Raw genomic sequence first — 12,468 nt, forward strand, 5'->3', positions numbered from 1 at the left:
GAAATAGGGAGAAGGATACTACAAAACTAGAGGTGGAAAGATTGATCTTCCAATGGGGATATCTGCAAAACTGTTTCCGTAATTTTAATTATTAGTTGGGAAGCGGTTACAGACTGTAACTAATTTAATAGGCCACTTATTGAGGACTCAGGGCCGACCTTGACACAAAGTGATCAAAGTTTAACTTTGGGAAGCAAATATTTATGGTATCAATTTATTTTGTTTTTTTTCCTTTTTCTTTTTATGATAAATCGGATTAATGATATAAATTTAAGAAAAAATTCAAAACTTTTAATCAGTTTGTTCGTATTCTGATAAACTGTAAAAGGATCTTTTATCTAAAATCTACCTAGATTTATAAACACGTTTACTGGGAACCATCAAACAGTCTGATGGTTCTCATGCTCCCTCCCATTGCGGAGGTAGGGGTTCGAACCCTGTAATTTCCAGAATCCGCTCATATTTAAGGAGATTGGAAAGTAATCTAGGGACCAGTAGTCCACGGTATCAAATAAACACATGTTTACTAATTTGGTCTTTGCAACCCACGCGGTTCTTATTTTCTTTTACTTCTTCTTTTTTATATAAAGAAGAATCATTTTGTATGACATGGTAATTCTATATTCAGTTTTACATTTTCTAATAATTTAAAGTGTCATGTAGTAAAATAATGTGTTTGTTAGAGCACTGCTCAGTTGAACTCGCAGGATTTTCCATCTCAAGCTTGTTTGTCAAGTTTAGTGATCAAAACTATAAGTCTTGATTTCTAGTCTAGTTATAATAATGTCTCGGATTAGGATAGATTGTGTAGTTGAGCTTTAGACTTCACATTGTTCATCAATTGAAGATGAAGAACCACTAAGAAGAGCTTGTGGAACTTCATCAACAAAAGGTATGTGGAGACTGAAATTCATCCATCACTTAGAAAGTCTATTTCTACTCTATCTCCTTCTTGAAACAAAATTCGTATTACTATATAGTATTCGATTATACACATTTGATATTTCGAGCTAAGTTTAACTCGCTTACATATTTTTAGAAATATGTGTTGGTAAGATTTTGCTTCAACCAAGTTCATCTTATATTCTTGATGCAAGTCAAAAGATGATCATGTGAAAATCGCCAAGTAATATCTTACATGATTTGTGTGATACAGTCATTTGATGTAGACTCAGAATGTTTCGTATTGATTATTTCAATAACTTGAAAATCGTTTTGATGCTAATAGTTAGTGAAAACAATTATTTTCATCCTCTAAGAAGTTTTCAATGATTGAAATTGAGTTTAGAACAGTTAACCACAATAGGATTACAGATAAGTATGCGTACTTGCGTATATGTTGATCCAAGACGGTATAGTATGCATACCTGTATGCGTACTGGGAAGGTCAGGTAAAGTCCGGGAGCCTTGGTATGCGTACCCGTATGATACTGGCGAACTCAGTTGAAGTTCGGGAACTTTTGTATGCGTACATGTACGCGTACTAATTCAACTGTTGTTTTGGATGTGTGATAGTATGCGTAGATGTTCGCATACTGTCAGACACAGTCCAAGTCCGGCTACTTAAGTATGCATACCCGTTGCATACTTGAGTGGGTTAAGTTCTAGAATCGGTTTGTTCATGAACTAATACATTTATATAACAAGGAATGCAATCTTTTGCAAACCGTGGCTATAATGTTCATGACTTGATTCGAGTGAATCAAAATCGATTTTGCTTCAATTGTGTCTTGTATACTTCTATGAGAATATAAATAATTGAACAACTCTATAACTAGTTTCATTTGAACTAGTTGTTGATAAGATGAATATGGTTGATAAGAAAGTATTCCCATGGCTAACTTCGGTTAACTATTATTGAGCCAACAAGGTGTACACGTTTAGGTTTGGTTACCCATATCTAAATGAAGGTACATTCCGTTTGTGTGTAACAAGCTTAGACCATCTAACGATGGAGAGATATTTCTTTGGTTTCAAGCAAACTTAGCTTGGCTCTTAGATCGGGTTTCATCTAACGTTGAATATTGATTGTTTTATTTCAAAGCTATCAAACCCTAGAATTGAAAAATATATAAAGGAGAACTCTAGTAACTGGGAAACCTAATCCCCACACCTCATATGTGATACTAGTTGTGACTAGAGTCCATTCTCTTTTAACCTTAGGTTCTTCAAGAAACCCTATAGGTTAGCGACTTGAAGACTTCATTGGAATTGTGAAGTCAGACCCAACTATTTTCTCTGTAGTTGCGTGTTCTGATCTTGCTGTTTTCTATCGTGATTGAGTACTATCTTCTATAAGATTTGCTTGAGATTTAATCTCTAGGTAAGATAAAAAGTAGTCACAAACACATTCGTCTCATCGTTTGTGATTCCACGATATCTTGTTTCGCTACCATACAATTAAGATTATTGTGAGGTGATTGATATTTCTAGGTTGTTCTTAGGGAATATAAGTTTGATATATCAATTGGTTCATGTTTACCTTGATTTATCAAAATACAAAACAAAACTCGTAGGTTTATCTGTGGGAGACAGATTTATCTATTCAATAGAATTTTCTGCGTGAGATAGATTGGTTTATCAAGTCTTCGACTTTGGGTCGTAGCAACTCTTAGTTATGGGTGAGATCATCTAAGGGAATCAAGTGCGCAGAATCCGGTGTGGTTCTAGAAGGGTAAGGAATGCGATTGTACCTTGATCAATGTGAGATTGGTTATGGCTCAACTAAATTCCAGTCCGAAGTTGACTTGGACTATGATAGTGTCTATAGCGGCTTAATACAGTGTGGTGTTCAAATCTGGACTAGGTCCCGTGGTTTTCTGCATTTGCGGCTTCCTCGTTAACAAAATTTCTGGTGTCTGTGCTATTTTTTTCGCATTATATATATTTTTTTATATAATAGAAATATCATAGGTTGTGCGTAGTTCAATCAATTAGATAATTCAACCTTTGGTTGTTGATATAAATTGATTGACACTTGAACATTGGTCTTTGGTACCGTTCAAGTTGTTTCACATAATAATCAGGCTCACGGATTTCTATCTGTTTGATTTACTGATTACATTGTGAAGCAGAGATACAACTCTTGGGTATATTTCCAGTGATCGAGTCTGACTGTCTAGTTGATTCTCTTGGAATTATATTGGAGTTGTCCATACAGATTGCTATGCGAAATATTGGGTGTGGTTGTTATACCCCCGCTTTTTTTCAATTGGTATCAGAGCAGGCAAATGCGTTAAGACCTTACAAGTTTGTGTTTGTGGCAATCTGATTTATGTGGATAATTGTGTGTCACAAACTCGCGCACTTTGAAATGAGTTCTAAAATTTTTAATCATGCCAAATGTCGTGGTCTTACCTCAAAGGATAACTCCTTTGCTGATTCTTCCAAATCCCGAGGTAGAAATTTTTGCTATCAGATTCTGATAACATTCCCTCCGATGAGATATTTTGTTCCATGACTAAAACTAAAATGGAACTTACCAGAAATCAAAAAAATACAGCTGAGATCATTGTATTTCAAGAGACTAAATATTTCGAAGAAAACCATGATCATCTTATTGATGAACTTGAGAAATCTCTTGGTCGAGAACGTGAACTCTATAACATCATTGAGTCATTCTCTAACAATATCTAAAAAATTGTTCAAGAAACTACTCTACCGCGTGAAAAGATTAGTACTCTTGAGAATATTATTAAATAAGATTCAATTAGAGAAAAATGTTTGATCGAGACTCATTCACCAGTTCTGGACAGCCTTCGTGTTGAAAAAGAGAAATTGGTTGCTTCCCTTCTTCTAGCCTAAAAACAGTGCATATCCTTGAAAATGGAAAATTCTGTTTTGATGAGAAAATTTTCTGTGTCATTCTCTAATTCTCAGACAGAATTACAGCACATGAAGAAAAGTTCTCCCAAGGAAGTTCATGTTAAGAAGTGTTTACATACTTGCAGTCTTCTTATATGGCTATGAATGTAAAGCTGAATTCATCCAATGTTTCTCTTCCATAAACCTGTTCTTTTTGTGGGAAAAGGAATCATTTTGTTAAACATTGTTTTGCTAGAAATAAACAAATTTCAGATCTTCAAAATCTACTTCTTTTTACTGTCGATAGAGTAAATTGTCTGACGACATCTACAATGGATTCTACCCCTACAGAGAACCAGAAGTCTCGTGTACAAGGGTTCAAAAGTTTCTCTTTTAGAAATATCTACAAGAATTGTGTTTCTATTAAATGTGATAATCCTTGCACTTCAAATATACACATTCCAAGTGATGAAGAGAATAAGTCTGGTAGATCTAAGTCTAGGAAATGGATTTCTCTAAATCCTGACCCTCTGGAACCTATCTCGAGAGGTCCTAGAATCTGTCATCAGAAAAATCCTTCTGATGGATACGTTAAACATGTTATGTGTTATTCCTTTGGTATGAGAATTAATTGAAGGAAGGTAAGGAATACAAAGGTCAAACCGTCGGATGGTATTTACAACTCATCTCTCAAAAATCATGGTGGGATTATATCTCACTTTGCTACCTAGCTCTAAGTAATTTCATCCTTGTATCTAACTTGGGATTTGAAAGGATGACATGTGTGAGATGCTCAAGTGGGATGTATATTACCATATGTCTTTGGTTTGTTTAGCTGTTTTCTTTATTTGTGAATAAAAAGTCATTTCTTGACTCCAAGTAACTTACGCATCCTTCTCTTATTCTCTGGTTAAAATTATTAATCATTGAGCATTGAAGGTAAGAGATATCTGAAAACAAAATGTATTTTCCTAGTTTTGGATCTTTTCTGATCCATCAATCTTCCTTTTTTGGTCCACGAACGTCCGTGTCTTCTTGGAAGTTTTTAGGATTTCCTTAAACAAGGGTGGTCCTCTCTTATTCGTAAACATATATATTATATTGTTTTGCCTTCCCTAATAAAAAAAAGTGGAAAACTTCTCAAGACCTCAATAAGTGGTGAATCTTGAGATGGAAGAAGACATTAAAGGATGCGATTCCGTTCAAGACCTTGTCTTGAAGATGATTGAGAGGAACGAGTGTAACTCCTGGATTGGACAATATGTTAAGGACTTAATTGTTTTTCAGAATGACTCTAAGGTCGAGTTTGCAAGTCTTCAACTACAAATAAATCAGCTTCTTGATGGTCAGACCAAAATCCTTGAAAATCAAAAGATCTTGATCCGGAATCAGAAGAAACAAATCTTGGACTGTGCTAAAGCTAGGTATCTTGCCCGTATAGTTGATCGGAAAGTTAATGTTCTAACTCACGAACATGGGATCTCAACCATCAAAAGAATCAAGGACATCAGCGATACCTTTTGTGAGGGACCGTTTCAAAGGTATGAAGTTTGCAAAGAAACTTGATTCTCCTTAATGTTTAGGAAACTTCTTATGAGAATTTATTCTTGTGTTTTAAGAAGGATAACTAGGGTTTGGAATAGCAATTATTGTGAGTACATATAGCTATTTCCAACGATTTTCATCTTGCAATTTTTTTAGATTTATTTATTTAAAGTCTAAAGTTTATTTGGAAGATGATTTTACAGTATTAATCTTTATGGTTTTATATATTGCAACTTGCTATGGGATTTGTGTGTTTGCATCCATGAACTATGATTGTCCCATACTTGCTCAAACGTTAAGTTTATCCTATGTCTTTATTGATAAAAGATAGAACGAACTTTTGACAACAAAAGTTAAGCCTATTATGTCATTGCGCAAATATTGATGGAAGATATGATGAACTTTTGTCTACAAAGATTAAGTCTATTATAGTCTCTATGAAAATATGGATGAAAAATAGAATGAGTCTTTGAATATTCCGCAGTATTGATCTTTCCCTGATCCATTTCTTGTGAATATACTGTATGGCTCCGTAAGTTCTCTTATGTTGAGCATTTCCGATTAAATTAATCATACGATTCTCTTGTGGTTAATTTAGTTGAGTATTTTGGATTATGAATTCATGTTTCACGTGATTTGCTAATGTCCAAAGAAATCCTTTTTTTCTTGTGAAAGTAAGGACGTTCTTGTTGTTCTTTCGGGAATGACATTTTATGGAGGAGATTTATTTTTGAACTTGTGCTTAATTGCCAAATATTTGTGGGGAGTACGACTGTGGAATATTTTAGGAGTTTTCTTGCTTCTTTATAAACTCTTTGATGAATACACTAGTTTCGGCTACGTGAAATCATCAAAACAAGTTGATATGTTCTCTTTTGGTCATGAAGTATCTCTATGAAAATTTCATTAGGATCCCACTAGTTTTCGTACCTTTTCCAATTTATATTGACAAAAATGGGGAGAATTAATGTGTAGTTCACTCTACAAGTACATAAGGTTTACGGATCATTATGTAAGGAGGAGTGGTTTTCATGTGAGATGAAGTATTGACTAAGGGGGAGTGATACATATCACCATAGTATTGTTGTCAAAGTTATGATACAATTGAACTTTGATGCCATGTAATAATAATATGACATTGTATAATAATAATTGAGAGCAATTTTTTTCTCATTGTCATAGATATGGATCTTCAACAACTATGATGCTGAGTTGAACACGTTTAGAGTCATGCAGTACTTGGAAGTGACGAAGATTTCGAGTAATGTTGAAGAACCAAGGAGATCAAGCATTTGCATGAGAACATACAAAGTTTATTTATTTTGTAATCCATATGTATTGAAAGTTTTGTCACTAAAATTGACAAAGGAGGAGATTATTAGAGCACTGCTCGGTCGAACTCGCAAGCGTTGCTATCTCAAGCTTGTTTGTCAAGTTTAGTGATCAAAACTATAAGTCTTGATTTCTAGTCTACTTACAGTAATGTCTCAGACTAGGATAGATTGTTTAGTTGAGATTTAGACTTCACGACGTTCGTCAATTGAAGACGAAGAACTACTAAGGAGAGCTTGTGGAACTTCATCGATAAAAGGTATGTGGAGACCGAAACTCATCTATCACTCAGAAAGTCTATTTATACTCTATCTCTTTCTTGAGACAAAATTCGTAGTACTATATAGTATTCGATTATACACATTTGATATTTCGAGCTAAGTTTAACTCGCTTACATACTTTAGAAATATGTGTTGGTAAGCTTTTGCTTCAACCAAGTTCATCTTATATTCTTGATGCAAGTCAAAAGATGATCTTGTGAAAATCGCCAAGTAATATCTTACATTATTTGTGTGATACAATTATTTGATGTAGACTCAGAATGTTTCGTATTGATTATTTCAATAACTTGAAAATCGTTTTGATGCTAATAGTTAGTGAAAACAACTATTGTCATCCTCTAAGAAGGTTTCAATGATTGAAATAGAGTTTAGAACAATTAACCATAATAGGATTACAGACATAGTATGCGTACTTGCATATATGTTGATCCAAGACGGTATAGTATGCATACCTGTATGCGTACTGGGAAGGTCAGGTAAAGTCCAAGAGTCTTGGTATGCGTACCCGTATGCATACTGGCGAACTCAGTTGAAGTCCGAGAACTTTTGTATGCGTACATGTACGCGTACTAATTCAACTCTTGTTTTGGATGTGTGATAGTGTGCGTACCCGTTCGTATACTGTCGGACACATTCCAAGTACAGCTACTTAAGTATGCGTACCCGTTTACATACTTGAGTGGGTTAAGTTCTAGAATCGGTTTGTTCATGAACTAATACATTTATATAATAAGGAATGCAATCTTTTGAAAACCGTGGCTATAATGTTCATGATTTGATTCGAGTGAATCAAAATCGATCTTGCTTCAATTGTGCCTTATATACTTCTATGACTGTTGACAACTCTGTAACTAGTTTCATTTGAGTCTTTTGAACTAGTTGTTTTTAAGATGAATATGGTTGATAAGAAAGTTTTCATATGGATAAATTCGGTTAACTATTATTGATCCAACAAGGTATACACGTTTAAGTACGGTTACTCATATCCAAATGAAGGTATATTTCATTTGTGTGTAACAAGCTAAGACCATCTAACGATCGAGAGATATTGCTTTGGTTTCAATCAAACTTAGCTTGGCTCTTAGATCAGGTTTCATCTAACGGTGAATATTGATTGCTTTATTTCAAAGCTGTTAAACCCTGATTTGAAAATTATATAAAGGAGAACTCTAGCAACTGGGAAACCTAATCCCCGCACCTCCTATGTGATTCTAGAGTTGACTAGAGTCCATTCTCCTTTAACCTTAGGTTCTTCACGAAACCCTGTAGGTTAGCGACTTGAAGACTTCATTGGGATTATGAAGCCAGACCCAACTATTTTCTATATAGTTGCGTGTTCTGATCTTGTTGTTTTCTATCGTGATTGAGTACTATCTTCTCTAAATTTTTCTCGAGATTTAATCTCCGATAGGCAAGATAAAAAGTAGTCACAAACATCTTCATCTCATCATTTGTGATTCCACAATATCTTGTTTCGCTACCATACGATTAATATTATTGTGAGGTGATTGATATTTCTAGGTTATTCTTAGGGAACATAAGTCCGGTATACCAATTGTTTCCTGTTCACCATGATTTATTAGAAGACGGAACAAAACTCGTAGGTTTATCCGTGTGAGGCAAATTTATTTATTCAATAGACTTTTCTGTGTGAGACAGATTGGTTATCAAGTCTTTGACTTTGGGTCATAGAAACTCTTAGTTGCGGGTGAGATCAGCTAAGGAAATCAAGTGCGCAGAATCCGGCGTGGTTTTAGAGGCGTAAGGAACGCGACTGTACCTTGATCAGTGTGAGATAGGTTATGACTCAACTACATTCCAGTCCAAAGTTAACTTGGAGTAGGCTAGTGTCTGTAGCGATGTTAAGTGCATATTTTGCATATATTTAGTGTCGAATCCATGCTAGTAATTGCTTAGTTTCTTGCAAATTATTGTATATTACTCTTGTTTTCTCTTGTTTATGTTCTGCCAGGTGAATCATCCAAAAGAAGTGAATCTGCACTTAATTGTGCAATAAAAGAAGTTAGCTACAAACGGAGAAAGGCCAAAGACTAAGTGGAACTCGTTTGAATCCATGAGTTCTTGCTATCACATTGAAGAGGACGAAAATACGAAGCCAATGGTGAAAGAACGGAGTCATTCAGACATCGTACGAAGAAATTACAAGCGTTTGAAGCGAGCCAAAGTTGTGAAAGATTGACACACAGAATTTATAAAAGCACCCGACAGTTCAACTCAGGGCTGCCACCATTTTCTTCCTCCCATCACGTGACTAGTGCAGCTGCTTATTTTACTTCTGCATGAAACAAATTTTGGCAGAGAAGAGAAGTGTTACTGCATTGGTAATGATGTGGTTGTTTTCCGGTGGTTTGGGTTAATGGTAGAGATGGAGTTCGAGAGTGGAAGTGATGCTGTCGAGAAGCAATGAAGGTGGCAGTGATGAAAAGATATCAACTGATGAAGATCGCTGCTGGTGATTGAAGGGAGATATGATTGAGACTGCTGCTCGAGTTTGGTGGTTGCAGTTCAGGGAAGTAATGATGGCAGGGAAGTCTTGGAGCTGTGGTTAGATGGCGGAGACGATGGAGGAGATGAGCAATCGTGATGTGATGGATGAGTAACGGAAATATGGAAGGGAATGGTGGTCTGTGGTGTTAATGGTGATGATGAAGATGGAACTGCCGAGGGATGACATGGATTATGAAACTGAGGACGCTGCATTGGGCTGGTGATGAAGGAGACAGTTCGAGTTGATGGATGATGGGGTTGTGTTCTTGGAGGTCTGTTGGTTGGAATCTTTATAGAACGTGGCTCTGGATGAAGTTTGCTGTTGCAGGAGTTCGAGAATTTGAGTGTGTGGTTATCACTGGTGAGTGGTGACGATGATTGGTTGCTCGGAGATGATAAAGGGAGATGTGATATAGATTATCGAGATGGCTGGAGAACTTGAACTCGAGAGGAAGGTTTAGCAGTGGCAGTGGATGGAGCTGTGAACCGAGTTTTAGAAAAGCTCAGAAGAATTTATTTGTCTCGGTGGGAGAGATGTCCGAGGAGGAGGTACTGCCGGAGTTGAAATCCAGGGAAAAAGAAAAATCACGGAGACGTATCTGTCCGTGATTCTGACGAGAGGAAATCAAATTCCAGGGAAAAAAAATAATTCACGGAAGCTTGTATGTCCGTGGGAATATTGAAGGGTGTACTGTCAGTTCTACTGAACTATTAAGAATTGGATCGGGCCTCTGCCATCTACGCAAGGTTTCACGACCAAACTCTGAACCCTGAACCACTTTGCTATAGGTTTCACGACCAAACTCTGGACGTGAACTCTCTTTGGAATTCTGACTAGTTTTGGCAACAACTACTTTGCACGGGATCGAGCACAGGACTCCAATTTGGAGACTATATAAGAAGCACTTCTTAACCTTACTGAATATCATATCTCTACATCTCATAATACATTTTTGTTCTTCATTAAAAACCTAGAGTTTACCTCTTTAGGGGGAAATCGGGAAACGGTGTAAACATGAGAGGCTAAACTTTATTTGATTAGGATGAATTCAATGTTCTGGGCGTGAAGCTTAATTATTATACAAGTTTATTCAAAGTTTTTATCATATTATCGATTGTCTTTTCTATATCTAGGGTTTATGATTTTTACTAGATTGTCCAAGTGTACAATTGGATTAATATTTTGATCATTCTAATGCTAGTAGAAGTTGGGTGATAAGTGTAATAGTCAAACAACTCTCTACACAAGTAAAAATCACGAGACCTTACAGAGGGATTCTGTGGAGCAATTGCGAGTGAAGACAACATCAGTAAGTGAACCTTGAGCTAAGAGTTCAACTACTGGGATCAACCTAATTCACAAAGCCTAAAGCATTCAGTTGGATTACACCTTGAGTGAGCTACTACTTGGTGGTTCGATTGGATAGAATCTGATATTGGAGAGCTTCCGTATCCGTGGTATAAGGAGTTTTAGGGATAACACCGAGCTAGCTGCTATTCTACGGTTGGTGATATATGATTCTTACGAAAGGTAAACGAGTATACTATGCAAGTCAACGTTTGGTAACAACGAATGACTCCTAATCATCTTTTCATCTTATTATTATTATTATTATTATTATTTTTGTTTATTATAATCAAACCAATCCCCCCTTTTTGTATTTTTATTTTGCTGAACTAAATAACATATCAATTACACTGCTCTTCGTGCGAACGAACTTGACTTCCATTATATTACCAGTTAATTAGTGGAAAATATCTTGATTAATTTGTTGTGGTTACGACACGCATCAAGCGGCTTAATACAGTGTTGTATTCAAATCTGGACTAGGTCTCCGGTTTTTTATGCATTTACGGTTCCTCGTTAACAAAATTTCTGGTGTCTGTGTTTAATTTTTTTTCCGCATTATATTTTTTATATAATAGAAATATCACAGGTTATGCGTAGTTCAATCAATTAGATAATCCAACCTTTGGTTGTTGATATAAATTGATTGACACTTGAACATTGGTTTTTGGTACCGTTCAAGTTGTTTCACATAATAATCAGGCTCACAAATTTCTATTTGTTTGATTTGATGATTACATTGTGAAACAGAGATACAATTCTTGGATATATTTCCATTGATTGAGTCTAACTGTCTAATTAGATTGCTAAGCGAAATATTGGGTGAGGTTGTTATACCCCTGGTTTTTCAGTGTTTAAAATAAAGGGACACATATTTCAAATTCATGTTTTTTTCCAAATTATATACATGTCTTTCACAAGAATCAAAGATATTTTTCAAATAATGGGTTTAAAATATTAGCATTTTTAGGGGCCACTCGAAAGGAATTAGGGGCCAATAATTAGACAAAAACGGGTCATCCAAACATAAAATGAAGCCACCCCTTATCTTCGATTTTCGTAATGGCTAATTTTCCCTTTACAATCGGTGGTCAAAATTACAATCAGTAGTTAAGTTTTGGAATTGTAACAATCAGGAGTGAGATAAGTGAAGTTCCGATTATATAATGGCATTTCGAAATGAGAATTATCATATTTGGAAGTATTTTAAGTTAAACAAACTTCCGATTATATACTGACCTCAAAATGAGTTTTTGAAAAAAACCTTACTTTTTCGAATTTTGGAATTATAACAATTGGAAGTGAGATCAGTGAATCTAACTTCCGGTTATACAATGGCATTTCGAAATGAGAATTACCATATTCAGTAGTATTTTAAGTTAATTAAACTTCCGATTATATACTGCCCCCAAAATGAGTTTTTGGAAAAAACCTTACTTTTTTTTTTTCGAATTTTGGAATTATAAGAAATCGGAAGTGAGATAAGTGAACCTAACTTCCGATTATATAATGACATTTCGAAATGAGAATTACCATATTCGGTAGTAATTCCAGTTAAACAAACTTCCGATTATATACTGGCCCCAAAATGAGTTTTTGAAAAAAAACCTTTCAATTTTTCGAATTTTGGTACTACCATAATCGGTAGC

The sequence above is a fragment of the Papaver somniferum genome, chromosome 4 (genome assembly GCF_003573695.1).
Source record: "Papaver somniferum cultivar HN1 chromosome 4, ASM357369v1, whole genome shotgun sequence".
Taxonomy (NCBI): Eukaryota; Viridiplantae; Streptophyta; class Magnoliopsida; order Ranunculales; family Papaveraceae; genus Papaver; species Papaver somniferum.